This window comes from Stegodyphus dumicola, chromosome X2, assembly GCF_044657685.1.
Source record: "Stegodyphus dumicola isolate Sdum_Otavi_A_Nest chromosome X2, ASM4465768v1".
In the NCBI taxonomy this organism is placed as follows: domain Eukaryota; kingdom Metazoa; phylum Arthropoda; class Arachnida; order Araneae; family Eresidae; genus Stegodyphus; species Stegodyphus dumicola.
In genome coordinates, this window is record NC_140781.1 from 181,648,800 (window position 1) to 181,663,843 (window position 15,044).

At 30.9% G+C, this 15,044-nt stretch overlaps 1 protein-coding gene across 2 annotated transcripts in view; it reads right to left on the minus strand.

The window, feature by feature from the left end:
* Nucleotides 1-15,044, minus strand: part of LOC118196456 (adenosine 5'-monophosphoramidase HINT3-like) — a 47,906-nt gene that overhangs the window by 10,954 nt on the left and 21,908 nt on the right. The window lies entirely within an intron of this gene.

The window sequence follows — 15,044 nt, forward strand, 5'->3', positions numbered from 1 at the left end:
AAGGTGCAGTATGAAGGCTTAGAACTGTTCATTTCCCCATGCATTGAACAAAATACACATGTACTTTAAAAGCAGTTAAAAAATTCAAATGCAAGTATTCAAACAGGGATATTTCACAGATTACAGAAAAGATCGGGAGACAATGAACTTAAGTGATGAATATGGAAAAGCATGTAAAGGACCAAGGAAAAAAATGCATTCGTGGAAGACATTCTAAGAAAAACTTGCTCTATTTAGCACATAGGCTGCATTTTTTGTTTCAGATTAAGCAAACTTTAAATTACTTCTTGTATAACTAAAGATTTTATCCACACTAGCTGATAATGTAATTTATTAGAACAGTCGTAAATGTATAGGAGAGATATGCAATAACCATGGAAAAACTTCTTCCCAAGACAAACATTAATAGTAAAATATAAAATGGAATATGAAAATGTCAGATTTCCAACAATATTAGTACCTGAGTATGCAAAACAAAGACAAGAAATAAATATTTTTTCTGAAAATGTTCCGAATGAGGTAAGTCAAGGATAAGAACCTTAACCAGTTTCACGAAGGGTGCATGATAAATAATGAAGTTTCTTTTATCTTATTTTTGTTTATAATACATTTGCTTACACTAAAATCTTCCGTTTTGTCAACTCTATTTTACATTCAGGCATAAGTTACTAAATCAGAGTGATTTTGTGTTCTGAAGCTTCAGATTCAGAAAAATTACAACTTCAGAAATAATACAAATCAAAAGCAAAAAGATTAGAACAACACGGGAATATACAGTAAGCGAGCGAACATAAAATACTCTTTCCGCTAATTTTTTAACTCACAGATTGGTAGCAAAATTATAATGCACTTTATATAAACTATGACTTTTTAATAATTACTACAATCACTGTTTTCCATTTATATAGACTTTAAGAAAACATTTCACGTTAATTTACTGTTTTTCATTTCTACATATTTACATAATTTTTGCATTTTTTTTTTTTTAATTATCGTATCGAAAGAATATAACAGAATATTTGTTTTTGAAAATGTCCATATTTTCCCCCCAAAACATTATTTTTTTAATCTTTTGAAGATGGGATGGCCATTATAGTGGCCATGTCTTTTCCCCCCATTTTCCAGGCTGAAAGAGTGGGGTGAAATGTCAAATTTGACGTACCTGGGGTTTTAACCACTTATCTCTTTCAAAGGTCTTTGTGTTAGGAATTTAGTTTTTCCCTTTTAGTTCTTGTAGCTACATAGCTACAGAATTCGCGATAACTGTGTTTGTAAATTGTAAACAGAGCCTTGCATTGCTTTAGAATATTGCATATTTTCGCATGTTTTTTAGGAATTATTTTGACATTTTTCTAGCAATATGCCAAAAAGAAAAAGAAGTCTGACTGAAGAAGAAATACGAAAACGTCTTCAAGAGCTTGATGATGAAATATAAATACACATATGCATAAATCCACACGCAAACACATATATATAAATGCATATGTGTGTTTGTGTGTGTACATGTACGTGTCTGTATATACGTTATTCTCATTTAAGGGTACGCATGCTTTCCGCTTTATGTGCATATCTGCACTTATACCATATTATGTGCAGACATACATACTACATGGATATGTAGGTATAAATTTCCATAAACAAGTATAAATACCCACGTACTTGTATACACATACAAGCACTTTTTCTTACATTCTTATCAATTCATTCTTAACAGCAGGGGCATAGCTGGAGTTTCCAGCGCCCCGGGACAACTGAAGAATTTGCACTCCTTTCTTTGCCAAAAATGGAAAAAATTTCATTAAAAAATTCTGTAGCATCAATTTGGCACCCCTTGGATGCTGCGCCTGGGGACAGATGTTCCCCCTTGCCCCACCCTAGCTACACCACTGCTTAACAATTCTGTCTGTCTTTATTTCCATATATATCTGTTTATGCTGAAGTGACCTTCACATATGGAAGTTTACTGTGATAGTACTGTTATTCAGACAAATCACAAGAACATAAATATAAATTTTGTGTCAAAGAAACAATAGCAGTTTTACAATTTTAGTCTGGGAAATCATAAATACACTAAAAATAGTCAATCAGTTTGAAAGGTCATCTCTAGCCATTAGATTCCAGATGTACTGTTATTTTAAAAGGTACCTCCGTATCAGTGTCTTGATTTCATGGTCAAATAATTTTGAAGTAAGATGTTCAAAATGGATTAGAGTAACATTTGTAAAGTTTCACTGTCCGTTAAGCTCTGAGAATACAAACATGATGTAAAAACTCTCAAATAATATACAAATCATTGTTCTAAGACAACACATGTTCCTCCATCTCAATTTCTGTACCTTTACCTTTTAAGTGACTGAATGCCTTTGTCATTCATTAGATATATATCTCAGCAACTACGTTCAAGGACAAATTCCTGGGGGCATACCTTGGGCACTGTTATGAAATAGTTTCAATACGACAGCATAGTGACCGAGGTGTTAATGAAACCAATGAATAGCTGTCAAATTTTCAATAAAAAAGAGAAAAACAGTTAATTCAACTGTGTCAGTATAGATTTTGCACGAGCGGACAATGAAGATTTTTTTGGTAACTGCAAGTAAAGATACTCGCTAATATATCGTAGAATTTAAATTCCAGCATATAAAATATGCCACCATGGTTTATGTCAAAGCTGCTAGAAAGACAGTCTGGAGCTGAAACGAACTGGTTTAAACAATAGAGGAAATAGAAAAATTCACATGGCATGTCGATTTTAAACCAGGGGAGAATTTTGCTGACCGGGTCCCTGAAATTATCTGGAAATTTCTATTAATGTGCTAAATTATGTAACATAATATAGAATAACATAATACAGCATTGAAGACAACTAATTATCATGTAACTTTTGTCCCACAGTTTTTGCAGACACTATGCATAACAAAAAATTTTCCCTTCAATTTGAAAAACTCTTTGCACTAAGAAATTACCTAAATTTTGATACCCGAGTGAACACGTTCCCTTGGTGAGGCTGGGAATTTAGTTTTAGACAAATGGAATTTACGTTTTGAATTATGGGTTAGCATATTAAATAATTTGACATTTTTAATGACTTAAATTCATTCTATTATTAATACTTGAAATATATCGCTTACTAATTTTCAATAAACAGTATAAAACAGTGCATGATTAAATAAGCTTTTTTTTTTTTTTCTTTTTTTTTTTTTTTTCAAATTTTTTAAACTAAAATATTCTAAAAAACAGTTTTTGAGCATCTGTTTTATTATGCATTAATTTTGGAAAAGAACTGAATTTTAATTAGTAGCACTTATGTAGTTGGACATTGCAGTACTAACAGTCTACAATAAAATAAAATTATTTTTAATTAAACCAGTTATATTCTAGTTTGCTGAAAGTTTCCTCCTTAAACAGTATGTTATCAAGCAGATTTTGAACAATTATGTAAAATTAAAATTTCATTATGCCTATAGAGCATAATTTTAATAGTTCCACTGAATTTTAATTTTTAATAATTTCTATAGCTTTAAGCGTTTATTTTTAAATTATTCCCTGTATGGAAGAAAGCTCAAAGATACAGCTATATTTGATATACTAAAACAAATTAAAAATTATGAGGACATTTAACAGTAAAAAAAAAAAAAAAAAAAAAAAAGACCGAGATGAAAACTGCTTAAATTTTAAATTGTCCACGGAAATAATCAAATAGTTGAAATATTTTTTGACATAACATTAATATAAAGATACAATAGAAAAAATTATTGCAAGCTCTTAGTAAAGACACATAGTTTTGCAGTGTAATTTAAAATTCAAACCAAAATTTTATAAAAACGAAAGTAACATCCTATAATATAAAGAATGGCATTTTCTTCAACGGAGGTTTACACATTTCCCAGTAGTCTCAATCCGGAACAACTATAATATGAAAACTTCCCTCAATGACGAAAAACATCTTGAAGTCTGGTCACTAATCCCTACACTTCCCTTCCTTTTGCGACATAGGTGCACCCCTCTGAGAATCCATTAAACTACACACAAGAATCTTTGTTGCAAATAGGAGGTGATTTCTTAAAGTGGAGAAAGCATTCGGTTCAAGATTTCCCATCCTTTCAAGACTTTTACTTCTACGAAAGCCCAGGCCTCAAAAGGTTAATGTCTAATAAGTAACCAGTTAAACATATAGTTATCTTGTATTGCTCAGATTGCTGATGTCCAAGGCAAGTCATGTTTCCCTTTTGGTAAAGAATTTAAATACTATTTTATCAGTAAGCAGAATTTTTTATTGCATTTTCAATGAAAACTTACTGAATTAAGTAATTCATTACTAATCTACGACCCTTTAATAATTTCTATCTATTTCTAACACTCAGAAATTATCATCAAGGAATTCCATATAGTTATATTTTTCTACTTATCACACCATTGCATTTCCAATGAAATTTGATTCATTACCAAATAGTAAATTGTTTGTTATTTTTCACATCTGAAAGCATTTCGTGTCTCACATATGCTCATTACATATAACTTAACAAAATTATAAACAAGTTAGATATTAAAATACTGTATATTTCATTCTGGAAAGTTTACATGAATATCCTCATTTTTAATTCATTAACATTACTTTTTCTGCATCCCAAGTAAATTTTGGAGCATAAAATTTTCAACTTTTGGAAATTTTCAATTTTGATGGAAGTTATTTGCAGATAACTGTGATGTTATTGTGTTTTCATAAACCATTTTTGTGAAGTACTTTATCGATAACCTTTTGAACACTTTAAATATATTACTTCTGTTCATGCTGCTGCCATTGCCAAATAATTAAATTTTCAAATATTTTCCTATTTATCTTTTACAGTGTCATCTAAAGACTTTTTTTAAATTTATCATCATTTTATTTACCATCTAAAGACAAATTTTACTAAATACAGTCAAACGTCGTTAATCCGGACTCGTCGGGACTTCGGCGATTCCGGATTATCGATTTTTCCGGATTATAGATCATCAGTTGAAATCTCGTAAGATGGCATGCAGAAATTCTAAAATTAAAAATATGAAACCATAATATATGAAATAAAGAACAATTATGATCTAAAGGGTATCAAAATTTACAAAAAAAAAAAAAAAAAAAAAAGCTTAATATTTATTTGTTTACTTTATTAAACATTTCTTTCAATGTAAGTTGTTTAAGTTGCTTCGTTTTATGTGATAATACTTTCTCTTTAATTCTATAAACAGACATAATTTCTTGTTCAGTTACAAAGTTCCGCGGTTCAAGTCCCGTAATTGCTGTGCCGAAAATACCGACTAACTTGTCAATCGAAATTTTTTCGTTTTCACTAACCTCTTTGTCAGCTTCTTCATGTCTTCATCCATTTTTTGCAGCAATTCCACTTTTTGTTTGACGGACATCGAAACATACTTTCATTTTGTAGATCCAGCATCGGAAATTCTATTTGACATAATCGAAAGTTCACGTTTACTTTCATAAAATTGCTCTTACAGTCTGCAAAAAATAATAAGCCGCATCCAATTCGAAGATTAAGGAACAACGCAATCATCAACATTAACTGAAATAGATAATTAAATAATTTTAGCTTATACCATCCGTTATACATTAAACGAGCACGCGAAAACTTATTCTGCGCTTGCGTACATGCATATGTGCAGCCATAAAGGTCTTACGCGCACGCGTAAACACATGTGTCAATGCGCAGAAAGTTTTTAGCTTTGAGGTCCAGATTATAGATCATTCCGGATTATGGGTGTCCGAATTAACGACTTTTGACTGTAGTTATATTAATTTAATAATTTTGTTACAAATTTGGAATATTCAACAATACCATGCTGAAAAGAAATGGAAATTTATCTTAATATATTACTGTGATAGATTAATTTTCTCTGACAATGATGTACTTGCATGCAAATGATGGAGACTTTAAGCCCAGCTCATACGGACATTGAATACTCTCTTTAAGTTATTACGATCACTGAACTGCATTACCATTGACTTTAAAGAAATATTTTATACTAGTTTCATGAGAAACATGTCTAAGAAAATATTTCATCTTCATAAGAAACATCAACTTTTTGAATGATTAAATTTTAATTACTGGGAGAATATGAATCTTTGTTTTGAAAAAATATTTTTTATCTTTGGCTCAAATTTTCCTTTTTTATCACATTTGAAAGAAACAATAAAGCATGCATAACTAATGAACCAGGATGTTTTAACTTACTGTATTACATATCAGAAGAATATTTGAAGAAGTCATGTTTTCCCTTACCTGCTCAATTTTTAAGTCAAATTTTACTAACACACAAAAGTCTTTAATGTATTTTTAGTAAAATCTTAAACACTGAATTTGGTACTTTCTGACTACATTCTACTGAACATTCTTAACTTGAGGATGGTGGTTCGCTAAAAACCGTCGAGGCTGGTCCTGCGAAAGTTTTGAGAATATAACGCTGATTTTTGCTGTTTGACTTCTGATTTGGTGTTTGTTTGGCGAGTTGTGCCTTAATTCTTAACTTATTATGAAGAATAATTTATGCATGTACTTCGTTATACTTTTTGATCACTTTCCATACTATTTGCTTATCTCTTAAATTTGATTCCTAGTCCAGTGCTAATATATTACTAATTTTCGCCTTTCCAAAGCATTTTGTATGTAACAAATAACCATGTTAGAAAATTTTACTTTTCATACGATGCACCATTTTAAAGAAATGCCATGTTGTTTTCCTCCTGTCAGCACAATTTCAAGCAAGACTTTACTGTCACTGTTTATGCTATGTTTTTTAGCAAAATCTTGAAAGTTAAACTGAATGTTTCATTACTAATTTTGAAAATTTTCACTATATTCTACTCAAAGGAAAATGTTCCTAACTTATTAACAAAATAACTTGTACATGTAGTACTTTGTTGTGCTCTTGGCTTATTTTCAAACTGCTGCTTATCTATGACATTTGATTTCTAGGGAATACAGCTTTTCCAAAGAATTTTATAGCCACGTATGTTCAGTATAGAAAATTCTCCTGACATACCAATATTATTTACCAAAATAGGAAATCTGCAAACATTTTCATAAAAAAAAATTACATCTGTTTCTTTGCAAACATGTACATGAATATCCATATTTAATCCTTTAATGTGTATTTTCCCACATCACGTGTTTCAATTTCCAAAGCAGACATTAAACAATTTCATGTTCCATGAAATTTTCGTATATGCGATTTGTTTTCACAAATATTTTGAGAGAGTGAGCTTTTGGTAGTCTTTTAAATACTTCGAAGCTATTTTCTCTTTGCTATTGGAAACTACTTTCTCTCTGCAGTTGCTCAATAAATTCCCAACACTTTTTTGGTTTATTTACTTTTTTGGTTTTTTTGGTTTATTATTTATGAGATATTTAAATACTTAAAAATATTTTTTTAAAAATCGCTTATGTTGCTATCTATGATAGATTTTTTTGAGTGTTTGGAAAAAAAATATGTACACATTTTATTCTTGCTAATGAAGCAGATGTTTTCTTAGAACTTTTATTATTTGGAGTATTAGTCAAATAGGCCAAAATTTTGGATTTGTTCTCTTTATTCAACATAAATATCAGCTTTAATATTCCATATCTTTCACGCAGTTTTAAGTTTTCCTACCAGTAATTAGAAGACAAATATAACATATGCAGACATGACGTAAACATTTTGGAACAAAAAAAAGTTCTTCAGATATAGGAAAGTAAGGTTATTCAGTAGGATGTGTGAAGTTTCAAAACTTGAAGCTTATTTTGCAATGACATAGCATGCAAATTTTGCAGAATTCTTGATCTTCATTATTTCTCTCTATATAGAATTTACATCTTAGATGCTGTATCATACCAAAATAAGCTTTGAATTTTGAAGAACACCACAGTAAGGGGGGGAAGCAAGGAGAAAGCCTCGCTGTCCTAAACCACTAAAATAAAAAAGGAAAGAGGTAATAAAATTTGTAATTTGAAAAATTGTCATTCCAAACATTGTGGGAAAAAATACAACAGCTAGAAATTATTAAATGATAAAAGTATCACAGAAACAGGCATTTTATGCATCTAAGAGATTTAGAAATTCTTTAAAACATTTTTTGTGACTGCAGTACTGTCTTGAGCTCAGCAAATTTTTCTCCGATGATACTCACGGCTTCAGACGATTTTTCTGGAGGTGATTCTGTGGACATGAGACAGATGTTATTTAATTGATATGTTAGCTTACCTTTTCAGAAATATTTTTTTTTTTTCAGAGATAGTTTTTTAGGGAGGTGGTCACTATAAGACTGTTTACTGCATTTTAATTAAAGAGGAAACAAAAAGATTCGGGTTTTCCCACTATGAATTTAGATAGTGCTTAATGTGTGTACTAAAATTACTCATCATTATCTTTTGAACTTGTTTATTTGTGTTGCACATTAGCTGCTTTAATTTATAATTTTCTTATTTTTAAGCAATTCTATGATAGATTTCTAAACAGCTGAAAAAATTATTTTTTTGCTAACCATCCAGGAAAGCATCCATGAACGTATCTATCTCTCGTCATAGATTATGGCAAAGCACAGACAGCTCATCTGTGCTTTGCCATAATAGAGTAAACAATCATCTGCATCACCCAGTTTCACAAGGGTTTCTAGTAGTAGACCATCAAGTTGATTACATGTACGTTCTGAAACTTACCATTTATAAAAATAATGCGCTTCTTACGGAAATGACAACTGAATGAACAATTACAGTTACATTACACCCTCTATAAGTGGAACCCCTACAATTCTAGAAGATTTTGGTCTTCTGTGGAGGTAGTTTTCCAGAGAGGATGTATTTAATAATGGTGTTCACATATTTGCCAACCTATGACACTCAAAAACCAGGAGTTATTTTTTAAGAAATCAGAAAAATTTTCTCAATGACTAATAGATTTTTTAAATAATACAAATATGCAGAAAGAAAATGCATTTTTAATAATGAATTACTTTAAATTAATTAATACCTGAAAGTTGTTATTTTTTAAATGCAAATAATGCAAAATTACATACATTAAAAAACAGCTTTATTACTTGCCCCTTCTAATTAATAGAAAAATACTCTAATTAGTTTTTCTATTCATTAAATAATAGCTTAATGAGATCAATAATCACTGATCCAAAACATGTATTAATGTAATTCTGCACTGTAGAACTGTGTTATGAACATCAAATGATGGCAAAATGGAGCGTACAAACAAGCAAAAAGCTTTATTAAGGTCCAAAAACAAAAACATAGAAATTCAACCTTCACAAGATAAACTTACAATAATAGGAAAATGCACCCTTGTCACGCCCTTTTTTTTTTATTTTGGAAGAACTTTGTTTTGGGAAAGCTTCACACTTTATTATAGAAGGCAGCCATGGGGCAACAAATTGTTGAATGTTTTGTGCCATGCAAAATTATGCAATGTCTTGAAACTTGGCTGCAGGCAACCTTGAAAGTAAGGAAAGATAGCAGGCTTCAAAACAACAGATAAGTAGCAGTTATGCAGTTTTATTAAACAACTGAATAAGTTAAGTGAATCAGTTCTTCCTTACACAATTTACAATTTAAACAAGGATGGAAAAAAACAGCAGAAGATATCTTAAACCCTGCTAGTTTACAATATCTTAAACCTCGCTAGTTTACAATGTCAAGCCTAAGTAATACAAATCAGATTTAGATAATAAATCTGATTTATATTACTTAGTTAAAATGACAAAATCAGAACAATGTGGATACTTAATTCCAAGAAAAGGCTACACTTCAAGAAATGATATCAGATGTCATGCTTTAAAATGAAAATCTCTAGAACTGCATAACATAAGGAAAAATACAATAAGGAAATTCAGAATAATTCAGAGGAAATTAGTGCTTCATTAATAGATATCTGAAGAGAAAAATGAGCCTGAACAGATTATAACATCAATCAACATTTTTAATGAACAGGATTAACTTAAACACAGTTTTGTACAGGAGAGAAAGGCAAAGCAAAGAAGGCATATACATACATACGAAAAAGAGAGTTACGTCATTGCCACACAGATAAGCACGAACTGCACATGCATTAGGAGAAGAGCTCTTAAGCTAAATGTGATATTATATTTTATGATACAACAGTCCCCCTTTTGATGTTTTGCGGTTAAAAAAATTTAACATTAAACATTTACAGTCATTCCAATTAATTTACAGCACTTAGAATGTTTTGAAGCAGTCAATGTTTTTGTCAGTACATCAGCTGGCATTTTCTCTGTTGAAATATATATAGCGCCAATTTCATTTCATAAATCTTACATATGAAGTGATATCCAATATCTATGTGTTTAGTGTGTGAATGGTAAACAGTTTTTCATAAGCTTCTGTGGATCTTGATTATCACAATATATAACGGTAGGATATACAACATTAAAATTTAATTCTTTGAGAAAATGATGTAAATAAACTGCTTCTTTAGCACTCTCTAAAAGACTGATGTATTCTGCTACAGTACTTGATAATGCAACGGTTTGTTGTTTTCGCAATTCCTATGTTATTAGATTTCCGGCAATCTTGAATAGATAACGAGAATAGAATAGGATTTTCTAGTAGTAACATCAGACGCTCAATTGGCAGCAGTACATCCAATATATGCTTTTCCAATCTTTTGAAATTTTAGGCAATAATTTTTAGTTTCTTTCTAGTATCTAAGAACAAGCTTTGCAGCCAACAAGTGTAATTTTCTAGGATCGTTACTAAATTGGCTCAGGTGAGTGACAATGTATTTTATATCTAGTTTATTAAACATGAAAAGATTACATACACGAACAAATTAGACAGTGATAAGATTTCTTACTTTTCACTTTCAGAAGAACAATTTCTTTACTTAATTTTACACTAGGATCTAAAGGAGTTGCTACCTTTGGAGAATGTTATCAACATATTTCTACTGAGATAAACTGGTACAATCATTATTTACATCTTGATTAAATTCTACCCCAAGACAATAATGAAGTTTGCATAAATCTTGCCCATGGAATCTTTAGAAAGGTAATCAAAGTTCAGCATATAAATTACAGCTATTTGTTGCTATTGTTAAGTCATCTATATATAAAATTAGAATTAACTGCACCTTGAGATATTTTCATCTTGTAATTTATGTAATGTAAGTCTGATTATAATGGTTGTAATCCAAAATTTTTGAGTTTCTAGTCTAATTTTTCATACCACTGACGTCCACTTTGTTTCAAACCACAAAGAGACTTTGGGAAAGCAAAAACATAGTCAGGATTATTTTGGTCTTACAAACTCTTAGCTTGTTCCATGAAAATTTCTTCTTTTAAATCTCTGTTAACCCTTTAACTGTCAAGTTATTTTGATGATTTGGGTACACAAATTGTCAAATTTTTTTATTGCAAAAACCAAATTTTTAGTACAAAATAAAATATACTTAAGTAGTTAAAAATTGATACTTTGACGTACATTGGTAAAATTTTTAAAGTTTTGTAGCCACTGCATATTTTCTTTGAGGCGGCTGTCACTCAACATGGCAGTTGCAAAGTTCGCTTCTAATGGAGCATTATTTTCTAAAAATGAAAAAAATTAACTATTTTCTAAAACATAAATAAATATAAGTGAATACCTATTAGTAGTCCAGTAATTCAGTCTTGTGTGGTACAACTGGAAAGACTTTTCCAAGCACAAACCAACTCCACAATCACTACACCAGAATCGTGATTCCTTCCTTATCTTTTCCCCATTTTTATCCTTTTTCGAACAACACACTTTGCACTGTCTTGTAGGCTCACGTTTTGCAGGAATAGGAGGAAAATGGGATATAAAATGTCGTTCAGTAAGACGAGCAGGGTTATCTATCGTAGGTGGTCTGCCAACATTCTTTTGTCCAGAAGCTGCATCATCATATTTATGTAAAAGCTCTTCTACAACTTGGATTCGAAATTCTAAAAATGTAATATGTTTCTCAACTACATTTTTATAGAGCAAATATGAGTTCCAGAGTACCTTGTCTAGTAAATGTAAAAATATCTTTTTATAATATTTTTCTGACATTTTCTGATTGTTGGATGAAAGGATATTTCCTGATCACAGCGATCTACACCACCCATAGTTAGACCATAATTAGAAACAATCTTCGGCTTGAGTATATCGCCATTTTTTATTTTTGAGGCTGACCATGGAAGTATCATGAATACTGCTCATCAAACACACATCCTTCATCTTCGGTTGAAGAATCTAAATCATCTATATAACGTTTCAAAGAACTGGATGCTATTTTACAACAAAAAGATCCCATGCACCTTGAACCAAATAAACTCTAACCTTTGAAATCTTCAGTAAAGTGCTGTCATCTATTGAACTGAGCGCTCATTAACTTTTCCCGAAATACAGTCGGGTTTGACAAAGAGATGAAGATGAAATAAACATCTCCCGATATATATTCGGGTATAACAATACAATGCACTCAAAAAAAATTACCCCAAGTAATACTCGGGCGTGACATTTTCGAACACCAGTGCTGTGCCCGAGATTATCTCGGGCATGACAGTTAAAAGGTTAACATACATAACAAAATCTGATTAATATAGAATAAGGTCTTGTTTAGCAATGTATGCAATCACAGTTCTTATACAGCTTGCTCTGTCTGCTGGAGCAAAGGTTTCATTGAAATCAATTCCAGGTTCCTGTGCAAATCCTCTGGCAAGTAATCAAGCTTTCCTCTTTTGAAATGTTTCATTTGCATTATATTTCATTCTAAAACCCAATGACATCCTATTCTTTTTTTTTTTTTTTTTTTGCTGTCATTTTACTAATTTCCATGCACCATTTGCACCAAGTGCATCATATTCACTTTACATAGCCTTATGCAAATCTTCAGCATAACATCCATTAAATGCTTCTTCTAATGTCGGATTTCTTCAGTAAATTATGCTTCTTCCTTTCTTATGTTTATACTGCAGTAATCTGCCTTTCCGGTATTGCTTTGGAATTATAATCTTCATTATCAGATGACTCTGCAGCTGCTTCTGCCATATTAGAGGTACCCTCTGTTATCTCATCAGCCGATATTTGCTTTACATTCAAAGGTTCTTACTTCTTTCTATCAGGAATAATTTCAAGAAATAAAACTTCCAAATCTTTATTACAGTTTTCAAATTCATCAATAAATCTAACATCTCGGTATATAATAATTTTTCTGGAAATTTTATTCCCCAGCCCGTAAACTTTCAATTCATTTGAGCATCCTACAAATATATATTCTTCTGACCAAGGATCAAACTTCCCTTTAGACCTTTTATTAAGTATGAAACATTTCTGTCTGAATACTTTGAAGTAAGATACAGTTGTCTTGATGCCAATAAATATTTCATATGGTGTCTTGTTTACTCCCAGGTTTTGATTCAGGCAATGATTACTTATGTAAAGAGCACAATTCAAGGCTTCAGCCCCAAAATTATTGGGGAAAGGATTGCTTTGTAGTAACAGACATCTGGTCATTTCAGATAAAGTACGATACATGCGTTAAGCTCTCAAATTATGTTGGGGAGTCACAGGTGCCAAGAATTCCCGTTTAATCCTGCATTTTTGAAGATATTTATTGAATTCTTCTCCATGATATTTGAGACTGTTATTGGTACAAAGGACTTTTATTTTCTTTCCCAGATAATTTTCAACTGCAGCTTTGTATTTAATGAATGCATTTTTCACTTTGCTTTTAGTTTAAAAAAAAACTAACTTTGACATAACACCATTTGTCATCTATGGAGGTAACATAATAATGTGAAACAGCATGGCATGGAACTCTCATAGGCCCACAGGAATCTGAATGAATCAAATTCAATATTCAAGACTTTGAAATTTTGATTTCTTTTTTGGAAGGTTGAACAGTTTGTTTACCTTGGATACACACTTTGCAGTCTTTTAGAGATTTAATATTATTAAAATTTAAATTTCTAACCATGTTATTAGCAATAAGACTTTTTAAATTATAAGATATTTAAGATACTACTTTACAAAATCACTTACCTGTGCTACTGTTTCAGTGCTTGCATATATAAAGATCAAAATTTCGAATAGCCTCCACTAGAATTGATCCATTCGATTCTATTATTTTAGTATGTTGTTCTGTAAAAATCACTGAATGATTTGCGGTAGCTTTATATGTTGACAGTAAATTACATTTTAAGTCTGGGATACATAGCAAATTCCTGATAGTAACATTAGTAGTCATATTTCTATTAGGTACTATTATAAGGACAGTTCCAGTTCCTGTAATTTTTGCCATTTTGTGAACAGCTAACTTGATGTTTGACCTCGTTCGAGGATGAAATTCTGAAAATAACCTTCTCTCATTGCATATGTGAGATGTACAGCCACATCTAACCACCAGGAGAAAATCTGCTGATAAGCATTACTGCTAAACCAATTTGCTCTTCATAATTAGAAGCCATCATAGAACCTTGATTTCCCTTATTTGATTGTGTATATTTTCAGTCCGCATTTTTGAACAGTCATTACACTTCAAGTTTCGAAAATTTCTTTCAGCAGGAAATTTTTTTTTTAAACTTTACCTTCCATTTTTCATATTTCTTTTGTTCTTGATTTCTTTTATTTTCAGTATAGTGCAGATTTTGTGAATTTTGAGATGTTTTCCCTTTCTTTGCTTCCCTCTCTTCAAGCATTTTGATTTTTAAAGATTTGGAAATAGGTAATTCATCTCTTGATTTGATGGCACATCTAAAATTCTCAAAGTTTTTCTAGAACTTCTACAAAATTTCAAAGCTTTCTGGAATTTTTCACAAAATGAGCAGAAGAATCAATAATAAATCATCAGCTATGTCAATTTCCACTTTTTTAAGCTTATCAATTAATTTGAAGAAATTGTTGCAATGCTCAGGCATCGTTTCGCTTTCCACCCTTTTTCTAAACAAAAGCTGTTTTAACAGAGTAGCCTTCTTCGAAGGTCCTTTCAATTCATACACAGCTTTGAGTTTATTCCATACAGCATTTGATGTCCAATGCTTTTTATGA